Here is a 17,772-nt window from a genome sequence, read left to right as displayed (position 1 = left end):
AGTTCCCAGTACCAGATGTCATAGGGTCATCTTTAAGTCATATCAGAAAACTGGTTCTATCCATAACCATTTGGGCCACTACTGCACCAGCCAGCACTTCCATCATGAAGCATGCAGGTTCTACAGCTCACAGGCTTTGGGCTATAATTCTCCCTAGCAACCTTGGTAGCACTTTCTAGTATTTCAGGGAGGGGACACTTCTAACTCACTGCTACACTACAACCAAAGCATAGAATATCTTCAACACCGGAGTCTTACCACTGAGTTCTGGAATGCAACCGCAGTGGCTATAGCATTTATTGTTTAGGGGTTTCTAGACCCTCCATAACCTGCAACTCCTAGGGAGGTGACCCATTCCTAGCACTGAGCTTCTCAATCAACAATAACCTTATAGATTCTGGGAACATCTGGTTGTATCCTTTGTTTTCTCTGTAGCATTTACAGACCCAGGCTACCACAGACATCCCCAGTCACCTCAGTGCAGAGCCTTGCCCAAAAAATAAAGGTCCCAAGAATGCCACAGCTGCACCTGGCCCTTGTGCCTCTGTGAACTCATTCCCCATCCCTGCTCCCTCAGGTGTACTCTATGTCTCTCAGATGGTCTCCAAATCTTCGAAGTCCTCAGAGGTTAGCATCATATCATCTGTACACCAAACCGTTTCTACAGAGGATGAGCAGGACGAAGACACAAAGGTGTTCCTCTGAGCCAGAGTGCTGCCATCTTCATAAGACCCCATGCCTCCTTGTGGGGGTCCACCTCAACAGTACCTGCGGACTGCTGGCATGCCCTCCTAGAAGGAAGGGGTGGGAAGAGACACTGGGCCCTCACTTGAGAATCAGACCACTCCTCCTAGCCATTTGCATGCCATGCTGGCCTAATGTCATGTGGTTTTGGGGTCTCAGGGAAGAGTAGAGTATATGGTCCGAGGAAGATTGGGGGAAAGTCTCCATCAATGCAGCTTTGGGAAGCTTTCTCCATGCTTTGGGATTACCACACTCTGTAAGCAAAGCCCAACAAGTTCATTGGGTCCCCAGGTTAAACTGTGATGATGTCACACTTTGGTTTGTGGTTAGGAGGAGGAGGGAGAATGTTGTTCTCATCTTCCCCAGGAAAGAGATTTTAGCAACAGACCTCCACATGTGGCATGGCAAGTGTAAGCCTGCACGCGTGCGCGCACACATACACACGTGCACACACAAAAAATAAATAAATAAATAAATAAATAAATAAATAAATAAATAAATAAATAAGTAAAAATAATTAAAATCAAACGAAATAAATATTTTAAGTGCAATAAAAACAACCAAACACAGCGAGGATGGTTCACAGTAGATTTATGAAGCTAGTAAGCACGTGACAAGATGACCCTTCCAGGTTTGAAGGGGTGTGTGAGACATAAAGCCTTTCTCTTCTCAGAGAAATGGCTGGACTGAGTTAGATCGAGCATCTGCAGGCTGGCCAGAGCCTGGCCAGGTGTCCTGCATTGTGAGGGGAGGAGGCAAGGCAGCCTCAAAAACAGTTTGGCAGCCTTTTCTAGACATGCCCTGTCCATGAGCTGAGCTTCTTGAGAACTAAAACACACACGTGTAAGCAGTGGATTAATCAGTTTCACTGTCTTTGCCCCAAAGTGGGAACCACTCAAAATGCCTGGTTTTGTTAATTTGTTTGTTTCTTTGGTTGGTTGGTTTCCGAGGTCTCTCTGGAGACACCCTTACCAAATAACATGCACATCAATAAGTTTGCATCTACATCAACTGCCACCCCATCTCTGGCCTTACCCATCCCGGGACCAATCACTGGGTCTTCCAGGGACATTCAGTACCCTAATTGATGAGGTCTGGGGCTCCGCCCACTCAGAAACCCAGGACTAGACCCTTTAAGAACAATGAGAAGTGAGAAGGCTGAGGAGAGGGCCCAAGGGTGCTGAGTGGGCAGGACTGTCATCTGTGACGGAGTCAGAGTCGGGTCTGCCAGCACCATCCTCTAGCTGCTGATGGCTCACCGCCAGATGTTCTGAGGGATACTCCAGCAGACCCAGCCCCTGAGGATGTTGATAGTTACTGCCCTCCTTGGGCTACCCACAGCTAGCTGACAAAGGGCTGTGGAAGGGCTGGCTCGATGTCCATGTGAAACAGCCATGAAGTACCACACACAGTCCAGTGCTCCCGGCAGGTCCCGTACCCTTCCTGCCTTTCTCCTGAGTGACTAACCCTACATCTCCCCAGGAAGCCCCTCCTTCTAGGGAGCCTGGCCTATGACATTCAAAGGTCTGGCTTGTCCCTGTGTAGGGTGCAACTCCTCCACAAATGGACCTCTGAAGACCTGCTCAGACCCAGACCCCTGCCACTAACCTTAGCCTCCCTGCCTCTCAGATCTTTAGGACTTCACCATCCAGACATCCTTCTGTTCCAGATTTGATTGACAGGTGCTCCAGAGAGTGGGAAAACCAGGGTCCCCAGGGCAGCCAGTGTCTGGTAGAAAATGCCATATCACTAGGCAACCAATAGATATTTCTTGAATTTGTGCAGATAGACAGAGCTAAGCTGATTAATATATTTCTCTTTCCCGCATGAGGCCTAGGTCTACAATGCCAGTCTTCTCACCCCCCCTGGTGAACTGGTTTTCAGGTCAGGACAGGGCTTTATCTCACAATGACAGTTCATTAATAGATTTACGAGGGGGCGAAGACGGCTTGGTCTGTCTAAAAGGCTTGTTTTGCATTTCTCTTCTTTTAATTACACAGTTATCTCCCAGACCAAAGCTCTTTGAAAAACCGAGAGAAATAGACCCCCTCCCTCCATCTGCTCCAGTTCCGAGAATGCAATTAGTGAGGGAGAAGAAGAGCGCTGTGCAGGGGCTTCCTGCTTTTCTAGACCATGAGCTTCTTCTCCTGGGTGCTGGTGGCTGGGAAGCTTGGTCGCTGGTCACAGTGGGTACATCGGTGTAGGAGGGGCTGCTCCGAACATGGGAATCAGTTTCTGGGGGCTTGGGTCAGGTCAGCATTGGATCTCTAGAGCTACCATTTCTTGGGTACCTTTCATGTGCTAGCAGGCATGTCCCACCTGTGTCCTGAGGGCCACCCTCCTCCCTGGATGGCTATGAATGTGGCGACATTTGTAGGCGACACTATCATGTTATAATGTCAGAAAGCTGGACACTTCTGTTAGAGTCGTTTCTAATTTAACCTTAATAGTTATCTGTTTTTAGACCCATTTTACAGACAGAGGAGCTGAGGCAGACAGCTGTGTGAAGGGCCCTGGACTAGAGGCAGAGGACAGGTACTGAATGCAGTCAGCTATGGAAAATGTGGGATTCATCTAAAGCACCAGGGCTGGAATGTAATGTCAGGCCCGTGATCGCAGAAGTTCCCATCATTTCTACTCTCTCCCCTCCTACCTGGAGGCTTTTCTGGGTCTCAGCTGCCTTGACTGTGAAATGGGCCCAGCACTCACACAGGGTGAGTGTGAATAAGGCTGGGGTGTGTGCTGAAGAGGATGACCATGGAAGGGTGTGTGCAGGTCTGTGTGGAGGGATGGGAGGCAGCTGGGCCTCTGGACTCCAGAAGGAGGGTTGGCTCAGGTCTGGTCATAGAGTTGGATGTACGTGCATGGGGGGCGTGTCACAACTTCAGATGACCTCATTCAGCCACTTCTCAGAGACCTCTGCCATGGAACAGATCCTGGGAAATGAGTAAGAACAGAGTTCCTGCCTCTCGATAGCTCAGATGAGACATCACAGTGATCGTTCCTGGTGTCTCCTCTGGTCTCCCAGCTCTGAGCCTTGCAGAGCATTACCAGAATGAAGTAGGGGTACAAGACTGTGAAGCCTGTGGCAGTTAGAACAATGACGGTTGACTGAGGGAGCTGAGCCCCTAACTTAGAGCAAGGCCTCCTAAATGTTTTCTGTAGCGACTAAGATACTAAATATATTAGGGTTGATTTAGGGTTTGGAGGACCCAAAGCAAACTCCAGAATATGATGCAGGTGTATCAGATTAAAAAAAAAGAAAATCTCTGCTTTTTGTTTTTGTTTTTTAAAATTGATAATTAAAATGCACAATCTAAAATGCATTCATGAAGACTGAAGTTTGAATTTAATATAGTATTGATGTGTTATAAGAGGACTTCACTTGAATTTCTTCCAACCACTGGAAAAGAGGGAAAGTATATTTTAGCTCAGGGATTGTCCAAAAGCAGCCACATGCTACGAGTGAACAGCTAGCCATTGGTTGCAGACCATGGTTTATGTTTGCCTGGTGGCTCCCAATCCCACCCCAGGCTTTCCTTGACGGATCTTCTGTGCCATGAAGCAATGCCCTGTTCTGTCAGTAGAGGGCGCAGAAGGGACACTGCAGAGGAAGCTGTTTTACATTTCTTGCTACTGTATCTTATTCACTTGAGGGACCCAACAGCAGTGGTCACAGAGACAGCGTGGCTCTTGGTGACCTCACAGTCCATTCAGGGACAGGTGACCATATCCCTGCACTATGATGAGTCTCATACTTCCAGCTGCAGTAGCATTTCCCTCTTGCCTGCATCTAGGAGGATGTCTTCTCCCTGGGGTACCTGCAGACCAGCTCCATCAGGACCAGCCAGTTCCTCTAACACTGTAGGCTGAGCCTCATCTTTGGAGCAGGGCTTTTTCAGGCCGCCTTCCTTGTTGTCATATTATATCCCCTATTCAAATCACTGCCTGGAGTGTCTCCTCACTAAATTCTGACTCACCGAACCTGAAAAGACCCAGGCAGTCTGGGGACAACAGGCTCTTTATAACCCAATGATCAGGCTGGGCTCTGTCTGCCACATAACTGTGGCCACAGGACTGCACCTCCCCAGAGCTCAGTTTGTTCAGCTGGGAAATGGGGAGTGTAGCTTGAGTTTTCCTGCCTGGCCCACAGTCAGGACAAATCTCTATCACCTGCCAGTCCCACAGCCTCAGACCCGACCAAGTAAACACAGAGACTTATATTGCTTACAAACTGTATGGCCATGGCAGGCTTCTTGTTAACTATTCTTACAGCTTAAATTAATCCATTTCCATAAATCTATACCTTGCCACATGGCTCATGGCTTACCAGCATCTTCACATGCTGTTTGTCATCGTGGTGGCTGGCAGTGTCTCTGACTCAGCCTTCCACTTCCCAGCTTTATTCTCCTCCTTGTCCCGCCTACACTTCCTGCCTAGCCAATGGCCAATCAGTGTTTTATTTATTGACTAATTAGCAACACATTTGCCATACAGAACATCCCACAGCACTTCCCCCCTTTTTTTTTTCAAAAAGGAACGTTTTAACCTTAACAAAGTAAAATTACATATAATTTGGGAATTTGGGCGTAGCTTCTCTTACTACTTCCTGCTGGAGGGGGGCGCTGTATCTTATGGGGAAACAAAGAAAATTTTAGAATTATGGAATAGTCTATGAAGCTGTATCGTCTGAGCCAGATGCCTTCAAACCATTCTGGATGTTGGATCATCTGGGCCATGGTGTCATTGGAGATCTTTCAGGGGGTCTTGGCTGGTCAAACCTGATGTATCTTAATCTTGAACAAATCCATAGCCTCTGGCTTTCTGTGGGAACAAAAGAGACTCTTTTCCAAAGCAACATATCCTTATATCCAAATTTTGAAGTCAAGGTATCTTTAAAATATACATATTGGTTTAACTCAACATCTTTTACAATCAAATGTTTTTCTGCAGTTAAAAATCCCAAAGACAACACAATCCAGATTCTCTGTGTAATATCCATTTTTACGTGGCTTATTTTTTATACTACCTTTACTGTCTCTTTAAAGACTTTATTTTTAAAAACTATTTCTTTATATAACTGTATATATCACCTTTTTTGTCTCTTTCAAGCCTACGTATATTTTACACACATTGTAAACTATTACATCTGAATCTGTCTTATTGTGAATCTATTATTGCTTTAAACTGCATCAGCTGTGGCTGCTGGCTCCACCCACCTCAGCTTCCCAACATGGCTACGTTTTCCACCAGCTCTGGGAGCTATCGTGGGTCTATGCTTTTATCCAAGCAGCATGTAGCCCAGAAACCTCTTTTTTTTTTTTTTTTTGTTTTGTACTAATAAAGGCTAAATCCACCATGCAGCTTAATGTGCCACTTGCAGAGGCCTCATTCCCGCCAAACTGCAGGTCGAGCGCACACGCTAGGAACCGGCCAGTAGCTCAAACCGGCAGCTGCCGCTCATTTGAGAGAGACAATTAGGAACTGTTTTTAAGCTCCGTTTTAGAATCTTTTCTCAGGTTTTAGGTGGAAACTCTTGCCCCCACGTTGGACGCCATTTGTAGCTTGAGTTTTCCTGCCTGGCCCACAGTCAGGACAAATCTCTATCACCTGCCAGTCCCACAGCCTCAGACCCGACCAAGTAAACACAGAGACTTATATTGCTTACAAACTGTATGGCCATGGCAGGCTTCTTGTTAACTATTCTTACAGCTTAAATTAATCCATTTCCATAAATCTATACCTTGCCACATGGCTCATGGCTTACTGGCATCTTCACATGCTGTTTCTCATCGTGGTGGCTGGCAGTGTCTCTGACTCAGCCTTCCACTTCCCAGCTTTATTCTCCTCCTTGTCCCGCCTACACTTCCTGCCTAGCCAATGGCCAATCAGTGTTTTATTTATTGACTAATTAGCAACACATTTGCCATACAGAACATCCCACAGCAGGGGAGCATTGTCCCCTCTCTCATGGGCACCTAAGACCCCGAAGTGCGTTGGAACTAGTGTAGTACAGAGTAAAGGTTGAGGAGCTAGGGCCACTGTTAGTGTCCTGGACAGTCAGCTGTGTCCAAAGGGTTACATACATCGGTGTGTAAATGCCCATCAAGTTGTAGAGCCTGGGGAGGAAAGTGGCTCAAACCTCCTCTCCCCAACTTCCTTCTTCCTCTGGGAGGTCTTGACCTCAGGTCCAGCAGCCTCTGGTTTCTCTCTTCAAATCTCTGGGGACCCCACCAGCTCTGGAAGCTGAGATGCTCTTGCGGTATGTCCGGGGACTCCCTCTGTCACCTCCTGTGCGTGGTTACTATAGCAGCCAGCACAGCATGGACAGTGCTGAAGAACACAGGCAGGAACATAATGAGGCCACGGAGTTGGATGTGATGTGGCTTCTGTTGTCACAGGTTTTGTCCTCACATAAAGGCTGTTGGCAGTGAGCTCAGGTCCCTGGAAAGGGGTGCCAGCTTCCACCAGGCTGTCTGAGACCTAACCTTGGGGTCCTTAGGGCTTCCTTCTAAGTAGCACCACAATGGAGGGACCTGGAGACCCTAGGCTAACCAGGGCTGTTCAGTGGTTCACATAACTGAAGCCCCAGAGCCACGACGCATGGAACAGAAGCAGAGAAGGAGCCACTGCCCCTTGGGCCCTGCCAGTGCGGCTAGTGCACTGCTGCTGGGCGCCGAGACCCGGACTTTCATGCCCTTGTCTGTGGAGCCTGGGAGTCCCTGTTCCCCTCCTGAGATTAGAGAGCCCCTGTAGCTTCCAGGACTCAGCCTGGGCACAAATGAGCCCAGGCTAGCCAGCATATTCCCAGAAGTCTGCTAGGACACAGAGGTGGCCTGCTGTACCTCCATGGGCAGGTCTATAATATAGGTCTGGATTTGGGTTTTCTTCACAGCAGCAGGTGCCTGGGGACCCCAGCTCAGGAGCTGCTGCTGATACAGAACTGGGGATTGGGGTCACGAAGATGTCCTAGAGGATCCCATGTGGGTCCTGCTCCCAACATCCCAGCCCCTCCCTGCCTGTCCCTGGAAAATCAACTTCCTTTACACAGAGCAAAATCTGACTTGCGGGCCAACCCTCTTAGAGTCCCGGAGGTGCAGAGGGTCAGACTGTGGGCATGGGGAGCCCTGTGGAGGAGCAGGCTCATCCCTGTGAAGAACAGACAGGCGAGGAAGGAGGGGGGCTGCTGCTCCTTACTCCTGCTGCTCCTTGTGTGAGCAAGATGCACCAGAAAATTTCCACTCGAATCCAGACTGTGCCCGCCTTCCTTACCATAATTAATATCCCAGGGAAAAGATACGCTCAGCTGGCGCCCATCTGCCAAGGCCTTGGCCTCATGGGCTCTATCCCTGGGGATTCAGGGCCCATTTCACCACTGTGGGGAGTGGGCATAGGCATCCTTGGGGATGGATTAACCTCACTTAGCTCAGCAGACAACAGTGCTGAGGAGTCTCACAGGCAGAAGTAGGGATGAGCAGGGATGGGAAGCCCTGTCAGCAGAGGGTGAGGGTGGGGCAGGGTGGATGAATCCCAAGGGCAGTTTGGAGACAGATGTCCATGCCACGGCCTTCCCGGGGGAAGATCCAGCTCCACTCTCAGGCTAACCAGGGTTGGGTGGAGGTGAGAATGAGAGGGATTTCTGAGACGTCTGAGTCACCCCTTGAAGGGAGAAACTGGAATAAATTAGATGAAGTCAGGAGACAGGGGCATGGAATCCAGGACCACAGGCCTGCAAAGCCCGAGACCATCAACCTAACCCACTCCTTCTGAGATGCTGAGATAGAGGGATTTCTGGAAACTTCCTTTTCTCCTAGGGTTTTCTGGACTGTCTGTGCCTCCCATACGTGACATCCCAGAGTCACACCTTCTTTCTTGGAGTCAAGCATACCTTGATGGGCTCTTTAACTCTCAACCTCTGGGTGTCCTGTTTGTGCTTCCCGGAGTGAGAGGGCTACAGGTGCCCTGAGTTGCCCAAAGAGCCTGAAGGTCAGGGGATAGCTGTGTGTCACAGCCTGAGACACACAGAGCAGGGCAGAGAATGGGTGCCCTGGGATTGGCGTCTGAGTCCTGGAGTCTCTGTCACTACAGCCCGTGGCACAGAGCCCCCTCCTGACTGTCCTGTGATCAGTAACCGGAATTCTTACAGGAACAGGAGGTCAGCACCATCCAGGGCCACCTGTCCCATTGTTGGCAAGCTCTGGTTGCTGATGCCGAGCCTATACCAACCTCATTTGGCTACCCACACCTGTATTCTGGTTCCTCCTCAATAAGGAGCTGGCAATGTAAAGACATGGCTGGAACCCCAACCCAAGCCAAGCCTGGCCAAGTATAGCTTGACCCTTGGCCAAGTGGTGTGAAATTCCTCGGGGCAGAGTTAGCCACCAAGGACATGGTAATGCACCGGCTCCCTGGACTCCTTTTATTCATCAAAGGGAGTGAGAGCTGAGTCCTGGTGCTCTCCTGGAGGGGGAGCAGGTCAAGGAGAGAGTGGGTAGACAGGAGGTGGCCCTGGGAAAGGATACTAGGTCATAAAGCCAGAAAGGAAGAAGTGATGCTTCCCAAGGCCTCAGTGACGGGGTACATCCAATCCCAGACCATTCTGCGAGGAACAGGCATGACAAAATAAGCCATTTTGTAAGTAGATAGAGGTGCCCCAAACCTGAGTAACACACAAGGGAGGATCCACGGCCAGCGTCTGTCCTGTCTGAGTCAACCACTTCTGCTCTTGCTTCTTACTGCCCACCCCCTGGAGGGGGTGTACAGTACTGCTGTACATCACCCAGGACTGGCCAGGACCAGCTAGGGCAGTGAGAGGGCGTGTCAAAGGACCGAGTTGAGAGCCACCTAGAATGAGTCCCTCCAGCCAGCAAAGCTGAGCCCAGTGTTCTGCTCCTCCCTCAGACCCTCCTAGATGCCCCGTCATCCCCATGAAGAGGCCAGCTGACCAGCACCATGGAGGGGTCTCCCCATTCTTCCTATGGCCCAGCTTCTCCTCTCTTCTCCTGGCAACCGCACCTCCATCCTCTGGCCGCCTTGTCTGATGGTGTCTATGCGAGTTCACAGACTCCTCTCAAGGTCTCCCACAGCACAACTCCCTGAAAACAAATCCACACTCCAGACAGATTCCTGTCTTCCGGGGAAGGCTACCTGAATCATCACCAGCGCCATCCTTATTGCCTCAGCTCTGTAACAAAGGAAGTAAATCCTAATTAGTAGGAGACAGCACCGTTCTGAAGCTGTTTTCCTGTTCTCACACATCCCATGATTAGCAAGGGAGCAGGAAAGAGGAGAAAGAGAGAAGTCCGCTGTCTAGCTGGTGGCAGCGGTGGGGGGGCTTTGAGGACCACAGCCAGCCAAGCCTCGGGTCATCCCTGGCATGAGACATCACATGGCCAGAGTGAGACCAGTGAACCCGGAGCAACAGTTCCCGTTTCTACACCTCTGATACACAGACACTAGCTCCCTTCTGTGTGGTGGGAGCAAATTGATTTGTTCAGAGGAAATATGGTGTTCTTGTGGTGTCCTGGGTATAACCCCAGTAGAGTGTGGCTACTCAGTCCCCATACAGGTGATGGCATGGAGGCACCAGCGGCCCTAGGGATGCTGGTAGGATGATGGTCACCTTTGCAATCAGAAGTGGGTCTGGACTTAGGGTCAGACAGCCCCGAGCCTTGGCGTCTTCCCACCAGCTGGGCCACCTGGAGCAGGTGGGCTGATGACTTAGTCTCAGTTCCTTCTTCTTAGGAAGGTCATTCACAGAAGATTTCCCCAAATGGGAGGGGTACCAGGCTTTGCTGGGACCCAGGTGCTGGTCCTCTGGTTCTGCAAACCTGGATCACAGCCCTCTGGCTAGGCACAGCCAAGTCCTGGCCCTCTGGGTCTGTGGACCCAAGTCTTGGCTCCCTGGAGCTTCTCCTGCTGCTGCTGCTCCCCCCCCCCACTCCTGATCATTCTTCCTTCTCTCCCCTCTGTCTCCTCTTCCTCCTCCTCCTCTCCCTCCTCCTCTTTCTCCTCCTCTTCCCCCCTCCTTTTCCTCTTCCTCTTCTTCCTCCTCCTCCTTCTCTCTCCCTCCCCAGCTGTCTGGCTTCAATACCTGGAGCAGGCTAGTGTTTCTGTCTCTGAACATGGAATAGATCATTGAGCAGATTGATCTATGGCAAACTGGTCAGTTGGTGAATTGACAGTTGGCTCAATTGATTTCTAACAAATCCCTGTAGACTCTCCACGGAGGCTGTTTAAAGATTCAGCGAGGTCACGCGTGGACACGTTGAGCACAGGACTGGCACCCAGCTGCCACTCACTAGGTACTTCCATGTTGTTGTTGGTGCTGCTTGAGCGACAGTCCCTTAGGGCAGGAAAGTGAGGACAGGCCTGTGGGTGGACAGCAGGGCCCTGCTGTTGTAGAAGGGGCCTTCAGTCCCTGCGTGAGCACTTGACCCATTAGGGACTTCTGTTTAGAAACAAGTCAGAGCAGGATCACCAAGACAGCCCATTCTGGTTGGAGTAGGTAGGGCTGGAGACCCAGGGCTGGGGCCAGTCCCTCATCCTTCACCTTGGCTCCAGCTCTGTCCCCTCAGCACTAGTCCAGGAAGGACACAGAACCAGTTTGCCTTCATTGTTGGTGTTGGCTCAGGAACTAGGGCACTGCCTGGGCCATGGAAAGTGTCTCCTGTACCTGTAAGAGGAAGGTACGGGGAACAGGGAAGGATGGAGAGAAGGAGGGAGAGAGGAAGAGAGGGAGGGAGAGACGGGGAAGGCCCTTCAAAGGAACCATACTGGCTACACTGTGGTACCGATGTGAGTGACTGAAGCATCCTTAAGCCCACACGGCAAGCCCCACTCCTTGCCTGGGTCCCCACCGTACTCTTAGGATCTTTATAACAAATCCCTGAATGAGGTGACAGTGATGGATGCCACAAGGAAGAGGCACAGTGTGTGTGTGTGTGTGTGTGTGTGTGTGTGTGTGTGTGTATGTGTGTGTGTGTGTGTGTGTGTGTGTGTGTGTGTGTGTGTGTGTATCACTCTTCCCTGCTGAGGGCTAAACGTATGGAGTACCTTTCTAGGATTCCTTAGGAGCCTCCCAGCATAGTCTGGTCTCCTTCTGCCAAGTGGGACACAGGTAACTCACAGGACGTAAGAATTTCCCAAGATCCTCAGTCTCTCTCTCCCTGTCCGTTATTATGCCTGTTGGACTCTGGCAGAGCCGGCTGCAAAATGACAGAAAGCCAGCATCTCCACGCCCTTTGCTCCGGCTTTCATCCACCTGATTGCATGTGGCTGGAGCCCTTGAGGCCACTAAGCTGGAGAAATGTCAAAACTGTATTAAATTATTGGACATGAGTGAACAGTAAGAGAACACTTGTCACCCGCCAGCTGCTGGGTCCCTGAGGCTCCCGCACAATGGTGGAGATCAGGCTCCTGACCTGCCAGCGATCTGAACAATCACCCACTTTTACTGTCCTGCTCCGTCGTTGTCACACCTGTGTAGCTGGAGCTGGCGGGGTCTGGGTGGACCCATCCACAGTCTGTCCCAAGCAATGGTTATACCCCAGCCCCACCATCCCCAACAAAGGTGGGGAGGAGAACAGCACCCACACAACAGCTCACCGAAGGCAGCTCTTATCCGGAGTCTTTTCTCCTTCTTTCAATTTTAGGAAGATGTTTAGCAGCAGTACTGGGGTATAACTGAGATCCTATAAGCCACTGTTTAAAATGTGAGCCTGGTGAGATTGACACAAACACGCATTGGCTATGAAACTATCCCCACAATCAAGACAGGGAACAAGTCCATTTTCCCAAATCTCCCTCGCTCCCTGGAGCACCCCCAGCACCCCACTCCACCCACTGCTCCTCTGCCCATCTATTTGCTGCCATGAGAGATCAGATATAAATTTCTGGAACATTATATAAAGGGAATCCCACAGTGTGCATGCCTGTCTGGCTTCTTTCGCATCCCATAATCATCTTAAATTTAGCTATGTTGTGGGTATCGGTAGTGTGGGGTTTTTTTTTACATTTATTTATTTAGTGTGTGGCACATGCATATGTCTATATATGTTTGTACCACAGTACACACAAGAAAGACAGAGGGCCTCTTGAGGGAGTTGGCTCTCTCTTTATACCATGTGGGTCCTGGGGACCATTCGCCTTGGTGGCGAGCACCTTTATGTGCTGGACCATGTTGGAAGTCCAGAGCATGCGTGATGTGTGTATGTGCATGGGCACCTGCTTGTCAAGGCATGAGTGTGGAGGGCACAGGACAGCTTTGGGAAATGGATTCTGTCCTTCCACCATGCAGCTCCTGGGGGTTGAAGTCAAGCTTTCAGGCTTGGTGGCAAACGTCTTAACTGTTGATCCATCTCAAGGACAAGACTGTTGATTTTTAGGGTGAAATGATGCTCCATTGAACAGGAACCAAGCAACTTGGCTCTCTTTTCACACCTACGAGGACATTTAAGTCATTTTCAGTCCAACGGTTACAAATGAAACTGCTGTGAGTCTGCATACACCCTTTGCACACACATGCACTTTCTTTTACACAGATCAGTGAATGGACCCAGTCAAAGGTGGGTGCATGTGGTTAAGAAGTTATCATGCTGTCTTCCAAAGCAGTGCAGGGTGGGGCACCTGTGTGTCTCTGTCTTCCTCCATCCTTCCCAAACATTGTCATTGTAACACACACTTTCTTGATGTCTGGGGACATTGGCCAGCTTTGCTTACTTTCCAATCTTATGTCTTTTTTTAAAAAAAAGTTTCTATTTGAATCTTTGGTCAAATTCTTAATTAAACTGATATTTTTCTTGTTATTAACTTTCAGAACTGTAATCTACTGTGTGTGTCCCTTATTAAATATATGATTCGCAAATATTTTCTCCCACCCTGGCTTCTCCTCTCATTGTTCTTTCGGGAGAGGTTTTTCATTTTGATGAAGTCTAGCTTGTCATCTTTTCCCTTCTCCATATGCTTTTGGTTTACAGCTATGGAATCTTTGCCTAGCTCCACATCAAAAATAGATTCCCCCATGCTTTCTTCTTACAAGATTCTGACTAGTTTCTACAAGTTCTATAACCTTTAGGCTCTGAATCTGATTTACTATGAATTTTGAGTTAAAGTCTATACACGATGGGGGAGGCAGAGAGAGAGAAAGAGCTGTGTCTGGTGTGGGACATCCAGTTGCTTCGGCAAAGATGTGGGAGACTCTTCGGGTCTTTCTGAAACTCCTTCATACTTTTGCCAAAATCAACATTCATTCTCTCTCTCTCTCTCTCTCTCTCTCTCTCTCTCTCTCTCTCTCTCTCTCTCTCTCTCTCTCTCTCTCTCTCTCTCCTTACAGGCTCTCCAGGTCTACCAATCATTGAATGAGTTGGTATTCACCATCTAGACTTTTCCTCTCTGCATTTCCACATGGCTTCTAGAAACAATTTATCAAATTCAAAGACTGTTGACATTTTGCTTGTGATAGCATTTCATCTGCAGATTAGGGGAAGGCTGATGGGCTCATGGTGTGGAAATAAGATGTTTCTCTGTTTCAGTCCCTGTTTCGTTAGGTCCTCTAGACCCCAGTCCACAGTGTTTGGAGTCCAAGATTAGCACATCCTTTGTCAAGTTTATCCTTACCTATTTACATTTTTTTATGCTAGTATCTGTGATATTTTAAATCTCCATTTCTGGTTTTTATTGCTGTTCAATATTGATCTTATACATTGTAGCCAGTCTGTTTTTCTGTAGAGTCTATTATGTTTTCTACATAGGTTACCTTGACATTGATGTACGTTAGTTTTCCCTTTCTGATATGGTTGCCTTTATTGATTTTTCTTGCCTCCATGTTTTAGTTGTGACCTCTGAGGCACATATGAACAGCTCCTGTGAAAACAGATATCTGTCTTTATTTCTTGACCTTAATTTTCACATCAGGAATGTAGTTAGCTTTGGCTATTCCATTCATGCTTGCTTTGCAGCTGACTGGGGAAGCTTCTAGTTGGCTGATAATGAATTCATATTAGAATTTATTTAAATAATTGGCACCTATCTTGATGATCATGCTGTTTTCCTTTTCCAGCTCCTTAATATGGCGAATTACACTAATTGATTTTCAAATGTTAAAACTCATCTTGCGTTACTGGGATAAACCCAGCTCACTCGGGATGTGCTCTTTGGAAGTAAGTTGTTAAATGTACATTATGAAACTCTAGCCTCTGTAATCATGAGGGATATTTCTTGTGTTTTTCCTTTTTGTCATGTCTGTGTCTGATCTGGTGTGAATGATGAGGGGTGGACACACTCCTCTTCTGTTCTCTGTAGGTTTATGTATACTATCTCCTCCTTGAATCTGATAGTAATATTCCTAAGTGAAGCCTCTGGGACAGGAGACTGGGAGGGGGTGTGAGTATGGATGGGTGTGAGTGCATGGGGGCTCATTGGAAATTCTTTTTTAGTTTAAGGCAGCCTGGTCTACTTAGTGAATTACAGGATAACCAGGGCTACACAGAGAGACCTGTCTCAACCAACACTGCAATATCTATTTTCTGTTTGATATCCTTTTCTGTAGTTTGCATATTTGGGGGAGTTCTCCCATTTCACCCGAGTCGCCCCATTTGCTGGCATAAAGTCCACTGCCGTATCCCGTCCTGTGTGTTCAGACTCCGAATGCTGCTAGGCTTCCCCATCTGACACAAGTCATTTTTAACCTTTATCTTTCTATTTTATTCCTAAACCATCTGCCTAGAGTTAAATCAACTTTGTTAACTTTCTCAAAGAACTAACTTTTGATTCTATTGATTTCCTTATTGGCTTTCTGATTTCCATTTTATAGATCTCAGCCTTTTCCTTGATTCTCCATTCTTCTACCAACTTATCATTGAATTGGTCAATTTTCTTCTAATGTCTTTTTTAAAGGACTTATTTACTTATGTGTGTGTGGGGGAGAGGCCAGAAGAGGGCATCCAGTGTCCTCTCCTATGACTTTCTACATGTTCCTTTGAGATAGGCTCTCTTCTGAGCATGAGGCTCCTATTTTCTCAACTAGGCTTGAAGCCAGCCAGCCCCAGAGTTCCTCCAGTTTCCAGCCACCTCCCCAGAGCTGAGGTTACAGACATGCGTAGAACACCCGGCTTGTTACACGGGTGCTGCAGTCTGAACCACTGTCTTCATGAATGCACAGACGGTGGGTGCTCTTAATGGCTAAGCCATCTCTCCGGCCCCTGGCCCTAATTTTTTAATATGAGAACTGGCACCACTTGGGTTTGAACTGCTCCCCGAAAGCTCACAGGATGAAGGACGGTTATCAGCCTGGGGTACATGTCCACAGGGGGAAGGACAGTTATCATCCTGGGCTGCTATTAGAAGACAGGGGGACCTTTAAGAGGTGAAGTCCCCGGGAGGAAGCTAGGTCATTGGAGGCTTGCCCTTGAAGGGCTCCTGGCCTCTTGCCTCCTTCCTATCTTTCTTTTTGCTTCTTGGTTCTCATGAGGTGAACAGGACCCCTCTCCCACACACTTTTTCCGTGACTATTGCCATCATGGGCCCAAAATAATGGGTCCAGAGACACTCTGTAGGAAACTCGGGAGCTGTGAGCCAGAGTGACCCTTTCCACGGAGACATTGTTTTTCTTGGAGAGTTTTGTCACAGCCATAGAAAGCTAACACAGAAACTGATGTTGTTAACTTGAACTCTTTCTTGCTTTAAAAACTCAGCTGTTTAACATTGAGAGTTTCCCCCTCCATAGCATCTTGCAAGTTTGGATATTATTTTCCTGATCACTAATTTCAGAGTACTCTAAAATATTGATTCCTTCTTTGACCCATGGGTTATTTACATCTATCCTATTTAACTTATAAAGATATTGGAACTTTCCCAGATATTTTTCTCTTATTGAGCTTTATTTACTACCACAGAGGTCAGAGGGCAGAATTTGAATGTCTTAAATTGTTTACAGCTATTGAGGGTCAGGTCTGGTCAATACCAGAAACTATTCTGTATTCATTTGAAAAGCATATATATTAGGTTTTTTTGGGGTGTGATGCCAGTTCAGGTCAAGTTCATAAAGGTTCAAGTCTTCCAATTATGTAGTGGCTTCTCTAGCTACTTCATCAATAACGGAAGGGGGCATTGGAATGCCTTGTTATAATTCTGCGTTGGTCTGTCTTCAGTGTGGGACTTCTGGGTCATGGGTCACATGGATGCTTGTTTAGCTTTCTATAGGCCTGGTGACCCCTTGCTCAGAGTGACTGTGCTATTTTGCCTCACTAGTAGCAGTGAGCAGAAACTCTAGCTGACCTGCTTCTTTGTAAGCGTTGGTATTTGCAGTCGTTCTAACAGCAGCTTGCCACACCTCACTGGGTATTTTACAGGCAAACTTACTTATTTATTTAGAGACAAGGTGTCCAGCTTGGGCTTGCCTCAAACTTGATTTGTAGCCAAGGAAAGGAGGACTTTGAACTTGCGATGCTCCTGCCTCTGCCCTCCACTTCCCAAGAGCTGGGATTACAGGCATGCACCAGCTTGTCCAGTTTTATGTGATGCTGGGGATGGAACCTAGGGCTTGGTTCATGCTAAGCAAGGGCTCTGCCCACTGAACCACATGGCCAGTCTTCGGTGTGGCTTTGTGCGTGTGCTTCCACGTGTGTATATGAGCATGTTCCCCTGTGGGCATGCATCTGGAGGCCTGACATTGGCATCTGATGTCTTCCTCACTCTCCATCTTGTATGTTGAGGCAGGGCCTCTTGCTGGTCATGACGCTCCTTTGGGGGCTGTTCTAGCTAGCCAGCTTGCCTGTCACCTGGCTCTGGCTCAGGAGGGCCATCATGCCCACCTGCTTCTGTGTGGGTCCTGAGGATCTGAACTCACACTCATGCAGCAGGTGCGTTATCTGCTGAGCCACCCCCTAGCTTCACTCTGGTTACGTGTCTCTGATGGCCAGTCGTGCTGAATGTCCCTCTAGGAGCACAAACTGTTTGTGGAAGTTCTTTCGTGAAATAGGGCTCTGACCCTCACCCATCAAAGCTAAAGTTGTTTGAGTTGGACAAAGT

Source organism: Peromyscus eremicus, chromosome 2 (assembly GCF_949786415.1).
Source record: "Peromyscus eremicus chromosome 2, PerEre_H2_v1, whole genome shotgun sequence".
Lineage (NCBI taxonomy): Eukaryota > Metazoa > Chordata > Mammalia > Rodentia > Cricetidae > Peromyscus > Peromyscus eremicus.
This window is presented reverse-complemented; position numbering follows the sequence as displayed.